Below are 16320 nucleotides of genomic sequence, written 5' to 3'. Positions count from 1 at the left end.
GGTGATGCAGGCCAGCTGTAGCAGGTTGTTGCATTCTGTCAGTCCTACAGTACCAGACTGCCATACAGTATATTCCCCTTGGGTGATAGGGTAGGTGTGCTAGGTGTTCATGCCAATACTTTCTATCAGTATTGATCAGGTGGTGTGGATGCTGGAAGGCTGCTGCTTACAGCTAGGGACACACCTGCATGGGACACCTGCACTGCATGAATTATTTCCCTATTGCCATACACAGGTGGGGGACATATTGTACCCATTCCCAACAGCAGGGATAAGACCGGAGAGGTTCCTGTGGGTGTTGGTTGAGTGAGCTGGTTGCATGTGTGATATGGACACTACTTGCATCTGACTCAGAGATATGCCTGAAGCCTTCCAGTTGTGCTGGCTTGTGCATGGACATCAAATGTTTCTCAATACATCAGTCCTATCACCTTTGTGATCTGCATGTGTTCAGCTAGATGACATCGGTATTCCCTACTACAAGCCCAGATAATGTGATGCATACCTGTATGTACAATTCCAAGGGTGTGTCCATTTCACAGTTACACATTATGCACTGTATGTCTGGGGTACTTTTCCTTATGTACTGTTTGTATATATAGCTCAACAGTCATGTCATAGGTTCATAAGTTCATAGGTTTATACTAGGCTATCTGCCCTAAGGCATTTATAAGCCTAGCCCAAATTTTTGTGGCTTACGCCACCCCTTATATGAAAAAATACTGTGCCCATTAGTTTGTTGTGCCTCTGTCCAGCAGTGACACAGAGAAGATTCCCGGGGTAAACCTATGATCTCCCATCCACAGGTCTAGATTTCTCTTGAACAGAGTCAGCGAGGTGCTCTGCCTCACATGGACCGGGATTTTATTCCACAGCATAGGGAGTCTCTGAGTGATAAATCTATCCCTCCAGCACGTCCTATTTATATCCGTGCTAAGGTTTAAGTCGCTTGCTCTAGTGGTTTTGGTGGATTTGGATTTTTTGAGGTGGAGCATGTCCATTAATTCCGGGTTGGACATGGCCTTGTGTGTCAGGCACATGTCACCTCTCAGCAGACGGTATGCGACTGAATAGAGCTGGAGTTTCTTCAATCTGGCAGCATATGACAGATTTTGGAGTCCCTTTATCCTTTTGGTGAGGAACTTTTGGGGTCTCTCCAATTGCTGCAGATGTCGGGTGAGATACATCCCGAATGGGGCATTGTACTCGATCATTGGTCTGATAAGTGAAGAGTACAGGGGAACAATGACCTCACTAGATCTGGATGTGAATCCCTTCATGATCAGGTGGGCAATGTAGAAGGTCTTTCTAACCACTTTAGCAATGTGAGTGTCAAAAGAAAGGCCACTGTAAACCTGGGTCTCCAGGTCCCTGATAACCTCTTCTGTGCTTAGTGGATTGCCACCTATATGGTAGCTTGGGGTTACCTTGTTTTTCCCGAAGGGTATGACTATACATTTTTTGGAGTTTAACTTCAGGCCATGGCTCTGGCACCAGCTATCTGTTTCCGTGAGTCCCTTCTGAAGGATATCCGTGTCCGATGCACTTTCCACTACGGCCCAGTTTGCAGTGGTCTGCAAACTTTGTCAGCCAAAGTCCTCCCATGTTGGCCTGTACTTCTGAGAAGTAGATGCCAAACAATAGGGGACCAAGAACCGAGCCCTGTGGGACACCACTTGTGACCGGCTTGGAGTCTGACACAGCGCCAGCAACTCTAACCCTGTGGGTTCTATCCTTAAGCCAGTTTGCAACCCATCTTGTGACATAGGGGTTTACATTTAAGCTGGTAAGTTTTCTACAATACCCGAGTGGGGTATTGTGTCGAAGCCTTGCAAGGTCAAGGTAGGCTGTATGGACTGCCTTTCCCTCATCAATTGCCTTGGTGACTGTTATGAAGAAGTCGACCAAGTACAAAATGCATGATCTTCCCTTGACAAAGCCAAACTGGGTCGGGTCCAATGTCTGCAAGTCCCTATATCTTTGTTTATGAGCTCCATTATGATCCTCTCCATAGCTTTGCAGACTAGACTTGTTAAGCTTATGGGCGGTAATTACCAGGGTCCGTGAGGTGCCTTTGTGGAGTGGGACCACAGTTGCCGTCGCCACTCCTTGGGCACGTATCCTGTGGTAAGGCTGAGATTAAACAGCTGCCTTATGTGGGTTTAATTCCTCATTTAGCTCGTGTAGCACACAGCTGGGGACACCATCTGGTCCCATTGATGCTGTGTTTTTAGCTTTAGAGAGAGCAGCTTTCACCTGCGCATTTGAGATGTCCGGGAGGCTACACTCGGCTGGGATAGTTATCTCTCCTTTAGGGGAGAGGGTGAAGTTTGCACTGAACCTGTCTGCCAGTATGTTGGCAATGTCTGTGGGTTCAGTGATTTTTGTATCATTTTGGACTAATTCTGAGCATATCTGGGAGTTTCCACCCAGGTTCCTAACATAGCTGAAAAAGGCCTTATGATTGTCCTTTGAATCCATGGCAATTTTTCTCTCAAAATTGGCCTTAGTTGATTTTATGAGTGCTCATATTTTTTACTAATAATGATCAGGGTGACTTCCCTTTATGGATTTTGTTCTATCATGTAATAGCTTTCTCCTCTTATTGTAAAGTTTGTTAATGGCTGGGGTCCACCAGACTGGACGTTGCCCTTTGTGGAAAGAGTCTTGGTTTTATTTGGGATTGCCTGATCCATGCAGTCCTGGAGGTGTTCATAGAAGGCATTTGTAAGGGCTTCCGCAGCTTGGGTTGTGGTTTCCACTGGCTCAGGGGCCTTGAAGGATACCACACCAGTCTTGAGTAGTGTAAAGTTTGCTTTAGAGAAGTTCTTCACTATGGTCTTTTTTGTTTGGGGTGGGGGCGGGATGTGGATTTCCAGTGAGATTAGTTTATGATCAGATCTCACCAATGAGGGATATACTTCTGGTGTGGAGCATTTTGTCCCCATGTTTGTGACAATGAGATCTAGTATATTTTCTCCTCTCGTGGGAACAGTGACTAGCTGTTCCATGGCATTTGAATTTATGAGCTCCAGGAATCGTTGGGCTAGAAAGTTAGGGCTTGAGTAATGTTCCCAGTCTATATTCGGGTAGTTGAAGTCACCCAATATGATGGTGTTTGGAGATACATTTATACCCTACAGTGTCTTCAGGAAGGCTGTGTGGGGTTCCTGAGTTTGAGAGGGTGGCCTGTAGAATGCTACAATTTGTAGAGCAGTTTTGCCTATGGTTAGTTGCACCTGGATGGTTTCGAAGCTTGATGCGTTGCCACTAACCTGGAGGTGTGGGTATCCTTTATGAATATGGATACACCCTCCTTTTGTGGTGTGGTCCGGTTTTGGGGCTGGAACGCATGATATGAGGTAAAACCTAATAGTGCCGGGGTGCTCTCAGGAGCCTTGAACCAGGTTTCAGTTACAGCACAGACATCGATGTTCTCCATACTGAGAAGGGCCTCGAGTGCGTGCATTTTGAGATTTAGACTTCTGGCATTGAGCAGCATTACCCTCAGTTTCTTCCCATTTTTGTTTTCTAGGGTGGTAGGTTTAGAATTTGAGCCTTGCCTAAAAAAGGCACTATGGGGGTGGCAAGAGCCTTAGCCAATATCCGGAATCCCAGGGGTGACAGGTGCAAGCCGTCCCTTGTGAAGCAGCTTGGCTTGTCAAGCATGTCATCCCAGGCAGACAGACACTGGATCCCATCTTTCAGATGGTGACACATATTACCGTCCTACATTTACAATGGCTTATTGCTAGAATGTGTTATACTGGGTAGCATTGTCTTTGGCACTGCAGTTGTGAGGACTTGGCCCTGTCATCTGCAGTAGTCGGCAACGGCCACCAGGTCAAACCTCAACATACATACATACTGACCACTCTGACACAAAATGAAACACACACCAACCTAACACATGCATACCTGCATATTGCACAAAGTCTACAATCTATCCTGCTAACTTGGCCACCTCAGGTCATCTGTGGTTCACTGGTATTATACCTACACATACATGTTACTACATGTCTACATCGGATTGGGGGGCACACCTGACTGTTTCTACATTTCTACATAGGATTGCGGGGGGGGGGCATACCTGACTCTTACTACATTTCTACTTAGGATTGGGGGAGCACACATGACTGTTACAACGTATCTACATTGAATTGGGGGGGCACACCAGACTGTTGCTACATTTCTACATAGGATTGGGGGGCACACCTGACTTTTTCTACATTTCTACACAGGATTGGCAGGCACACCTGACACTTGTAAACATTTTCTATGACTGTACTTGTATGTCAGGTACTCCATTTCATTCTGCATTGTAACCGATTATGCTGACTAGAGGCATATCAGTGTACTACAGGTCTTAGGTTTGATTGACCTACATATCAGTTTCTGACTTCTTACCCTTCAGAGCTAACATCCCACTGTCTGACCTGATGTTGTCTGTCTGTATAGGCCTGGGGGGGAGGTTACCCACAGCCGTCATTCAGAGGCCTTAGCACGGCCTTTGTTTGTGTTTGTCTACACCTGTCCTGCTGCCTGAGACTGTTGTTGGGTATGTGAAATTCCCTGACTGGCATGTGTGTGTCATATGGACACACATGTGGCCCAGCACAATTTCCTGCAGTGGGTTTTGTCACCATGTGTAGTACTGGTTACTATGGTGACATCAGTATTTGTTACAGATCACATGCTGCCACTATAGGTGTCTACTATCTGCTGGCATCCCATTCACCCACCTGATTCCCTTGCATGCTCACATTCATTCCATAGATACAAGTAACAACACATACTACCCCATTCGGCAATTGGTAAGAAGAGTGACTTACCTTGTGGGTGTGCCAGTATTGCGGATGGTGCTGGAGGGCTGCCTATGTCTGATGCACATAGTACACTCCCTATACATGGTTGAGCACAGGTAGTGTCATGTTTGGCATCCCTTTTACTGTATGTGTGAGTCAGAGAGAGGTGTCATTCCCTGGGTCCCTCCTGTGTCAGTGTATGTGCTATGCATTGCCTCTTTGCCAAGGTCAGGGCATACTGGGCACGCCTCCTTCGGCCTACTGGGGCAGACTAAGGTTGTTCCTCCTCTGAGTCACCCTGTGCTTGTGCAGGTCTTGGCAATGGTGGGGGGCTGTGCGGCCCTGCCCCGTGCTGTACCTGCTGCAGCTGTTTCTGCAAGATCATATTGTGTAGCATGGCACATACGATGACAATTTGAGTACATGCAGCTGGTGAGTACTGCAAGGCTCAACCGGATGTGTCCAGGCACTGGAACTGTGACTTGAGCATCCCAAACACATGCTCTGTTATAATTCTGGTCTGTGCGTGTGCCCCATTATGGAGTTCCTGTTCGGATGTGTGCGCATTTCTGATGGGTGTCATCAGCCACAGCTCAAGTGCATAACCAGTATCCCCCACTAGGTTACCGTGAGGGATATCCCCATTGGCAAATCTCTGGTACAGCTGTGTCAGATGCCAGATGTGGAAATCATGATAGCTTCCAGAGCAGCCAGCACACACATTCATTATTATGCCGTCGACATTGCACACGACCTGACAGTTGATGGAGGGAAGCCCTTGTGGTTGATGTAGACCATACTCCACGCATCGGGTGGTGCTTTGATGCATATTTGCGTGCAGTCTATAGCACCCACTACCTCAGGGTATTCTGCTATTTGGTGGAAGAGACGCATATTGCTGGCCAATGACTCACGGGTGTTGGGGAAGTATACGTGCTCACCGGCATGTGCTGACATGGCATCCAGGAACTGGTGGAGTACCCTGGATGCTGATGCCCATGAGATCCCCATGATATCCATAGGTTCATAGGTTCATAGGTTCATACTAGGCTATCTGCCCTAGGGCATTTATAAGCCTACCCAGAGTGTGTGTGGCTTTCGCCACCCCTTGGGATGAGAATACTATGCCCATTTAGGGTTTAGTTTACTGTGCATCTGTCTAGCAGTGACACAGAGATGACCCCTGGGGTAAACCTACGATCTCCCATCCACTCGTCAAGATTTCTCTTGAAGAGAGTTAGTGAGGGGCTCTGCCTAACATGGACTGGGATTCTGTTCCAGAGTGTAGGGAGCCTCTGGGTTATGAATCTGTCCCTCCAGCACATCCTATTTATTTCTGTGTTGAGGTTCAGATCTCTTGCTCTCGTGACTCTGATGGATTTGGATTTTCTGAGGTGGAGCATGTCCATTAATTCCAGATTGGACATGGCCTTGTACGTCAGGCATAGATCACCTCTGAGTAGGCGGTATGTGACTGAATAGAGCTGGAGTTTCTTCAGCTGGGCAGCATATGACATATGTTTGAGACCCTTTATCCTCTTGGTGAGGAACTTTTGTGGTCTTTCTAACTGCTGCAGGTGTCGGGTAAGATACATCCCAAATGGGGCATTGTACTCAATCATGGGCCTGATAAGAGAAGAGTACAGGGACACAATGACCTCTCTTGATCTAGATGTGAATCCCTTCATGATAAGGTGGGCAATATAGAAGGTCTTCCTAACCACCTTGGCAATGTGAGTGTCAAATGAGAGGTTACTGTCAACCTGGGTCCCTAGGTCCCTGATTATCTCTTCTGTACTTAATGGATTACCACCTATGTGGTAAATTGTGGATACCTTGTTTTTCCCAAAGGGTATGACTATACATTTTTTGGTGTTCAGTTTAAGGCCATGGCTCTGGCACCAATTATCAATTTCTATGAGGCCTTTCTGAAGGATGCTTGTGTCCACTGGAGTATCAATTATGGCGCCCAGTTTGCAGTCATCTGCAAACTTTGTCAGCCACAATCCTCCTATGTTTGCTTACACCTCGGAAAAATAAATGCCGAACAAGAGGGGTCCCAGGACTGAGCCCTGTGGGACACCACTTGTGACTGGCTTAGAGTCTGACATGGCTCCAGCAATTCTGACCTTGTGGGTTCTGTCCTTGAGCCAGTTTGCAACCCATCTTGTGAAATATGGGTTTACATTTAAGCTGGTGAGTTTGTCTATATACCCGAGTGGGGTATTGTGTCGAAGGCTTTTACAAGGTCAAGGTAGGCTGTGTGAACTGCCTTACCCTCATCAATGGCCTTAGTGACTGTTTCAAAAAAGTTGACCAGGTTCAAAAGGCAGGATCTGCCCTTGACAAAGCCAAATTGGGTAGGATCCAATGTCTGTAGGTCCCCAATGTCTTTGTTTATGAGCTCCATAATGATTCTTTCCATAGCTTTGCAGACCAGGCTCATCAAGCTTATGGGGCGGTAATTTCCAGGGTCTGTAGAAGCACCTCCTTTGTGGAGTGGGACCACTGTTGCTGTACGCCACTCTTTGGGTACGTATCCTGTAGTTAGGCTAAGATTAAACAGCAGCCTTATGTGCAGGTTTAGTTCCTCTTGGAGTTCATGTAGCACGCAGCCCGGGACACCGTCCGGTCCCATTGATGCTGTGTTTTTAGCTTTGGAGAGGGCGTCTCTCACCTGGGCATCTGAGATGTTAGGGGAGGCTACACTTTGCTGGGATAGATATTTCTCCTTTTGGGGGGGAGGGGGCGGAGAAATTTGCACTGAACCTGTCTGCCAGAATGTTGGCAATGTCTGTGGGTTCAGTGTATTTTGTGTCATTTTGGACTAACTCTGAGCATATCTGGAAGTTTCCACCCAGGTTTCTAACATGGCTAAAGAAGGCCTTGTGATTGTCTTTTGTGTCTTTTGTGATTTTTCTCTCAAAGTTGGCCTTGGATGATTTTATGAGTGATCGTAGTTTTTTGCTAGTACTGATCAGAGATGCCTTCCCTTTTAGGGATTTTGCTCTGTCATGTAGTAGCTTCCTCCTCCTGTTGTAAAGTTTGTTAATGGCTGGGGTCCACCAGACAGGACGCCTGCCTTTGTGGGAATGGGTCTTGGTTTTATTAGGGATTGCATGATCCATGCATTCTTGAAGGTGTCCATAGAAGGCATTTATAAAGGATTCAGCGGTGTGGGTTGTGGTTTCCACTGGCTCAGGGGCCTTGAAGGATACCACTTCAGTCTTAAGAAGTGTGAAGTCGGCTTTTGAGAAATTCTTCACTGTGGTCTTTTGTGCAGGGGGTGGGGGCGGGATGTGGATTTCCAGTGAGATTAATTTATGGTCTGATCTCACCAATGACGGGTATACTTCCAGTGTGGAGCATTTTGTCCCCATGTTTGTGATGATCTCCTCTTGTGGGAGTGGTGACTAGTTGTTCCATCGCATTTGAGTTTATGAATTCTAGGAACCTTTGGGCTAGGGTGTTGGGGCTTGAGTAATGTTCCCAGTCTATGTTTGGGTAGTTGAAGTCTCCCAATATGATGGTATTTGGAGAGACGTTCATACTTTCCAGTGTCTTCAGGAAGGCTGAGTGGGGTTCCTGAGTTTGAGTGGGTGGTCTGTAGCATGCTATAAACTGTAGGACAGTTTTGCCTATGGTTAGTTGCACCTGGATGGTCTCCGATGCTTTGTGCGTTGCCACTAACCTGGAGGTGTGGGTATCTTTGATGAATATGGATACTCCCCCTCCTTTTGTGGTTCGGTCCAAGTTTTGGGGCCGGAAAGCATGATATGAGGTATAACCTGGTAGTGCTGGGGTGCTCTCAGGAGCCTTGAACCAGGTTTCAGTCACTGCACAGACATCAATGTTCTCCATACTGAGGAGGGCTTCGAGAGCATGCATCTTGAGGTTTAGACTTCTGGCATTGAGCAGCATTACCCTTAGTTTTTTTTTTTTCCACTTGTGTTTTCTAGGGAGGTGGGTTTGTCTTTTGAGCCTTGCCTAAAAAGGCACTATGGGGGTGGCAAGAGCCTTGGCCAATATCCGGAAGCCCAGGGGTGACAGGTGCAAGCCATCCCTTGCAAAGCAGCATGCCTTGTCAAGCATGTCATCCCAAGTGGACAGATATTGGATCCCCTTAGAATGACACCAGTAATTAAGCCAATTGTTAAAGCTGATCATTTTGTCTCTGTACTGTGGCATCATTCTTGGTGAGAGTAAGATGCTGCTCAGGGTCAGGGTCATACCGGCCTGGGCTACATAATCAGAGAGCTCCTCTATGTCTCTTTTCATGTAGTCCAGGGAGGTACGTCTCAGGTCATTCACACCGGCATGGACAATTACTGAGTCATATTTGTACTTGCTTTGGAGTGACCTGAGTGCTTGTGTTATGTGGCAGATTCTAGCGCCCGACAGGCAGCTTACTGTAACCTTTTCCTTGTTCAGTCTGGTGAGCAGGACGTCAGTGTGTCTGACTATGGAGTCACCTATTACAAGTGTATCTGGCATGTTGTTTGGCCTTATGGGCTGTGACTGTTTAGCACACTGACTTTGTGAACTATGTGTTGCATGTGCTATGTCTTGAGGAAGTGGTCGCTTGGGTGTCTGCTTTGGAGGCCTCTGTTGTTTTGGTAGATTTTTAATTAGAGCCTCCGAGTATGTTTTTGTGTGTTTATGTGTTTGGTTTGCAGTTGTGATAGGTCTATGTGAGACTGGGATTGTGGTGTGCGTGGTTACCTTCTCCTCCTGACTGGTTTTGTCAGTACTGAGTTGAGAGAGCTCAGCCTCCAGTTTGGCTATATAGTTGCATCTCTCACATATATTTGTATTTGTTGGGAGGAGGAGAGGATTGTCTGTGTACATGAGGCAGTTGTAACATTGCCTTAAGATTCCCAGATTCACCAGATGAACAGGAGAGGACACCAGCAACTGACCCTTCGACATGCTAGAATAGTGTATAGGATTGCTGTGTAACTGAGTCAGAAAGGACCTATAGGGAAATGGGTACTCAAGGGGATTTAGGTGAATGAAGTACTTCCTTTTTGTTTAAGAGTGCTTTATCTATATAAAAATGCTTTAGGAGCAAGTGCTGGGCTTTTCAGATAGAGAATAGACTGTTTAGATTGCAAGTCGAGCAGTTCTAAGGGAAAAATTGAAGAGCAGACTTTGCAGAGCCAGAAATAGTTTAAACTTGATTAACCGGCGCTGCCCGATGCTGCTCTATGAGCAACTTCACGCAAATTCGCACAAAAGCACGCAAAAGTGCGCTAAAGCAGGCTTTATAGCAGGGGGTTGAAAAGAGCTAGGAAATGGCAGTTGGCCTTTGGAAGGTACCTGTGGCTAATATTCTTAAGCCTACACATACCTTGGTATCTACTGGGATGGGATCCCCTCTGTTAGTCCTTTGTGTCAGGCATGGCCGACGCAGTTCAACAATTTGCTGTAGGAGGTCCCTGTCCACCCTATAGTGCTCCACTATATCTAGATCATGTAGCCCCTCGTAGGTTACCCTGGGTCTGTACACTCTTCTCAGTCTCCTCACTGTGGGTTGGTCAACAGCATTCTCATCCTCACCACCCTCAGCTTCTTCCACATGTTGATGTATGATAGCTACTGTAGCCCCTATCATTTTGTTGTTTTTATTTGTTAAAATTTCCCCGTTTGAATACACCGGTGGTGTTGAGTATGTGGGAAAAACCAGAGGGAAAGGTGTTGGCATAGTTTTTAGTAGTGTTCTGGGCTGGGCTGATCTGCTGTCTGTGTAATTGGCTGATTCTGATACATTCCACCTGCCAGCTGTGTTAGTTCTCCCTGATTACCTTCCTACTGCTGTTTTCACTTCCCATTGCCTTCCTGTTTAAGCCCGGGGGTGCGCCGCACAAACACAGTGCTCAAATGCACACAGAGCTGCTATTTCCTGGTTTACTTTTTTTTTTCTTTAAAACCTGGTGTGTGGCAAGCACACCTGCTTAGGCAATGTAAAGAGTGATAGGTAGCCTCAGACACACACCCTTGTTTAGCTCTGCTAAGCTAAGAACAAACCCGAGCCACAGGGCTCCAATCTTCTTACAGTATGCCTGACACACCCTCTATTATGTCAGCTAACTCCTAGGCTTGCACATGCTATTCCTGCACTTACACTGTTGGGTGCTGACTAGCACTGAGGGGAAATCTGGGATTCAGTATTATTCCCCTCATTTGCATAGGATTGCCTGTGATGCATAGTTACAGGTCCCACACTGAGCTTCCCCCCATAGTAACCACTATTCACTGGCCATGTTGTCTTCTGCCTGCCATTGAGTATAATGGCAAAATAGTTATTTTGGTTAGAATGCTTATTTCAGGTTTCTTTTTTTTTTTTTTTTTTCGCCCAATCCTATTTGCCCTACGCTTAAACAGCCGAAATTGGCTAAAGAAAAATAAAAGTTATTTTTTTAACTATTTTCTATGCCAATGGCCATATATTTGGTCATTGGCATGCTTTACATGTTATCTACATCCATTATTTGGAGCTGTCATTGCTCCGTATTGTAGTTTGCAGAAATGTACTCGGTTACTAACCGAGTACATTTCTACACACTACACTAGTCCTGCACGGCTGGCTGTCAGCTTCCTGGATCACAAATTCACTTCATTTGCATGGTTTTCACCTGCAAATGAGCTAATTTGCATACAGGAGCTGCGTCAGTGCAAGAACAGTGCAGAAGCGCTCGTGCACACCCCTGCAGCTTATTCCTGGATTGCACGTCAGCCATATTGCCTCCTGGAGCTCCTGCACTGTTCCTGCACACCGTGCAGGGCTTGCTGAATCTGGGGAAGTGTCTGTTAAATTCTTCACAATGTTCTTTTCCATTTTTAAGCCTCTAATGTCTTTCTTGACTGACTCTTCAAAAATAATTAAAGTTGGGTTAAGTGGAGGGTTGAAAGCACTTGTTCTACTTAACACTTGCTTATCACCTTTCCTTCCTTTAAAAAATAAATTAAAATTCAACTTTCTTAAAAAAAGTTTAACATGAACCACGGTTCTAACCAAACTCAATGGCCTGGTGGGGACAAATTGAAACCCATTGGTGAACAGAGTAAAGAATTTTTCCTTAATCTTTAAATTGGTGTAATTATAAATGTTAAAATTATCTTTTGTAACTTTTTCCCCCTTCTGTCAAAATAATACTTTCACAGTTCACTGTTGTACATATTGTCCCTGCGTCTGGCTGTTGTTTCTTGCATAATTCCTTTTGTTGCCCCAACCCCTTCTCCTGTTCCCCTTCCCCTGTGATTGATTGTACTGTTTGTAGTTGTTGAAATAACCCTGTTTCTGTACAATTCTTTCACTTCTTCTGAGCGGGGGAGGTTCTAAAGGGTGGGTATGTACATTGTCTAAATTTAAATTCTCTTGATTAAATTCATCTTCATTCCTGTTTTCTCTTTCCCCCACAACCTGACTGTATATACATTTTTTTGGGGAGGGTATGCTTTACCTTCCCTGCAATCATTTAAATCCCTTTATAATTTTTTTACCTTTCTAACTATTACATTATCGCAGTAAACATCAGTATCTTTAAATACAGCTTCATATTTTACTTTCTCAATGTTGAATAGATAGTCAATAGTAATTCTATTGTGCAATACATTTACTTCCTTAATGACAGTCTCCTTCTGTTGTTCATAATTCCTAATCATTAATTTCAAAAGTTCAATGCCAAACCTATTAAACAATTCAAGTAATTCTTTATGAAACATACTGTTCGTTTCCACATTGTTTGGGTACTTGAAAAACTGTAGCCCTTTTGGTACACTGCCCACAGCTACACATTCACCCAAATAGTCTATTTCAAGTTGCAAAGTTATCAAGGTTAAAAGTTTCTCTTTAAATACCTTCAATAAGTCCACAAATGTCTCATGTGTTTGCAGTCTTTCTTCTGTGAAATTAAACCTCTTTCCAGCGCAGCTTTCAAAGTTCATAGATGTAGAAGCGTTCGCCAATTGCGAACACGTCTGCCATGTTAACAGTCGTCTCCTTCCTCTGCTCAGCTGACATCTGGTTAACCAATGGAAATGGATGGCCAATGACATCACAGAGTTTTTGCTGGTTACCTGGCAAACCCGAACCTCCACCTTTCAGCATAGCCATCTGGTTTGAGGCTATTTGGGTAAGAATCTCGAGCATTTTGTTAAATTCCCCTCTGGTGACTGGGGAATTATCATTCACTTCCTCCATTTCTCTAAACACATTCATTGTTTCCTTTAGAGATGAATTTTCCACTCCCTCAGCCATGGTCCTTTTTGACATATATTAATAGTACAATGGATTTTCTAAGATTTGTATGCACTGCATCTTTAGATAAAATTGATTATTTAGATGTAACTTTGTACAAGGATTTTGTGAACAATTGTTTTCAGTCTAAGATATTTAGGAAACAAATGTTCTCAAACTCATATTTACACTACGACAGTGGTCATCCACAATTTCAAAAGAAAGGAATTGTGAAGGGGCAGTTAATCAGAGCCTCGAGAATGTGTAGTGAATTATCCATGTTCTCTAAGGAGGTGGAATTTATTAGGAAATTGTTCATACAGAGAAAACACCTAGGAACCCTTGTTGACAACTTAATAGATGAAGTAACTAGGGACAGGGACGTTAAGTACAGTCCATTATTGGGTAAAGGGTGTTCCGTGGAGACATAACAGAGTGCAGCACAAGTAGAATATGACATTGCTTTATACACACTTATTCTACTACTTCTATAGAAAGAGAAAATATTATTAAGAAACACTGGGGGATTTTGAAGGTGCATGAAGAAATCAAGAGTTTTATACCTGATATTCTGAAATTTATTAGAAGAAGGGATACAAACTTGAAAGAAATGTTAGAAAGAGGGGACACTGGGAATGATAAAATAAAAAATAACAAACCAGGTACATACAAATGTGGAACTTGGAATCAGTGCAGGTATATTATAGATAAAGATGAAGTGTTTATAACATCAAGGAATTATTTTATTGAAATGCATGGAACATTTCAGTTGCAATAGTTATGGGGTGGTTTATTTAGTGGTTTGTGAAACATGCAATAGTTTTTACGTTGGAAAAATGGAAAGAAACCTTAGAAGAAGGATATATGAGCATACTCATGATATTTAAAAAAGAAAAAAAAACGAGTGCACTTTTTAAGCATTCTAAGGAATGTCCCAATTTTAGGTTCAAATTTATGATTATTGAACAGGTGATATCCAATGTCCGTGGGAGAATTGGGAGACCAGACTTGAATATAGGGAGTTGTTCTGGCACATTAAGCTGGATGCAGGTAAACCCTCCAGGCTTAAATTACTATATTAGTATCAGTAGTGTTCTTAGATTGAGGTCAGTGAAGTTATAGAGCTGGTTTCATAAAACAAGAATCAACAACATTACAATTTTAACAGAATTTATATTTTTGAACTGTATGTTTGGTATGAATTCTTATAAGTTATATGTATCAACACATTCAGATAGGTTCAAAGTATTGTAAACATTTTTAATGATTATATGTAATAAATATATTTTTAAAAGTGTGAAGGAAAGGCTCATTGAAGCTTTTTTTCTATTGGTTATATGTATGTTGCTGGTTACATTTAAACAAATGTTCAAACATTGTTATTTGTTCTGATGAAGCCTGACAGTCGTTAGGTGAAAGCGCTCAACTATTCAATTGTTACTGAAGATTTATCTTGTGCTGGGTCAAATTGAACAACTACTTATTGTAATTTTTTCTGGTGTTGGGTTGAATTGACCACAATTGCATTAATGTTCTGTTGCTGCCTAGCTGTGGAGTTTTGGTATGCCTGTATATATGCATGGTTACCTAGGTGCAAATGTGTAGAACAATGTGTCGGGGACAATGGTGGCAGCCAGTGTATTCTTGCATGCATACCCTGTGATAAGGCCTGCTACCTTTGTTACATGTTACCTGGATGTTCTTTACATAAAAATGTATGTGGTGGTGGATAGCATTTATGCCTTGGTAGATGTGGGCTATTTAGGGCCAGCAGCTAGTGACAGGGCAGTAAAATACATGATGATTGCACACCCATGTGTGTACTGCTGTATGGTTTGTGCTCTTACACAGAGTTGCCTTTTGTGATATTAGAACCCCCATCTATTAGTATACACTACAGCACTAAGGACATATCACATGCGCCATAGTGCTTACTTGTTTTGACATTGTCAGCCAGTGCTGTTAAGGTGAATGACATCAGCAGATCTTGTAAAGGAAGCCAATGGTGAGCTGGCACGTAGTCACAGGGCCTTAAATTGAATAACCATTGCTCAAAGATAGGCACATTGCTGCAAGGGGATATATTTACACACACACACACACACACACACACACACACACACACACACACACACACACACACACACACACACGAGTTTCTGTTTTGGAGATTTGAACCCCTACCTATTGATTAGTTTGCACTATAGCACTAAGTACTTATCGCATGCCCCACAGAGCTTATCTGTTTTGACATTGTCAGCCAGCACAGTTAGGGTGGATGACATCAGCAGGTGTTGACAGGAAGGCCAATGTTAAGGAGAACGCTAGTCACAGGACCATAAAATGATTGGCCATTGCATAGAGATGGGCCAGATGTGCATGTCTGTACTGATGTAAGGGAAGCATCTACACACACACACACACACACACACACACACACACACACACACACACACACACACACACACGCACACACACACATGGCTGTTGTGAGATTAGAACCCCTACCTACCTACTATTACACACTACAGCTCACAGTACTAATTGCATACGCCACTGGTTACATGTGATGTAGATATGGCTGCAGCCACATTACTTGTGGGCTACGCAAACTGGCATTGTCTTACACAGCCTGTGTGGTCTGCAGAGTGAACCTGCTTTATGCAGTTATTGTATCTAGTGCCCTAGCAGTGGTGTACCTGTTAATACCCCTGTTATGTGCGTATGGTTACCAGTATTCATAGTTTCATAGTTTCATAGTATAGTACTAGGCTATCTGCCCTGGGGCATTTGTAAGCCTAGCCATAGTGATGTGGCTTAAGCCACCCCCTGAAATGGTACAAAAATGTGCAGAATAAATCTAGAATACTGTGCCTCTGTCTAGTAGTGACACAATGAAGGTCCCCTTATATAATAGAATTAGTTTACTGTGCCCCTGTCTAGCAGTGACCCAGATGTGACCCCTGGGGTAAATTTTCGATCTCCCATCCACTCATCAAGATTTCTCTTGAAGAGAGTCAGTGAGGGGCTCTGCCTAATACGAATTGGGATCCTGTTCCAAAGCATGGGAAGCCTTTGGGTTATGAATCTATCCCTCCAGCATGTCCTATTCATACTTGTGCCGAGGTTTAAGTCTTTAGCTCTTGTGGTCCTGATGGATTTGGATTTTTTGAGGTGGAGCATGTCCATCAAATCCTGATTGGACATGGCCTTGTACGTCAGGCAGAGATCACCCCTGAGCAGGCGGTATGCCACTGAAAAGAGCTGAAGCTTCTT

This window comes from Protopterus annectens, chromosome 6.part0 (assembly GCF_019279795.1).
Source record: "Protopterus annectens isolate FY-2018-M chromosome 6.part0, PAN1.0, whole genome shotgun sequence".
In the NCBI taxonomy this organism is placed as follows: domain Eukaryota; kingdom Metazoa; phylum Chordata; order Ceratodontiformes; family Protopteridae; genus Protopterus; species Protopterus annectens.
The sequence above is the reverse complement of the archived record's forward strand: the minus strand, read 5'-3'. Positions refer to the sequence as shown.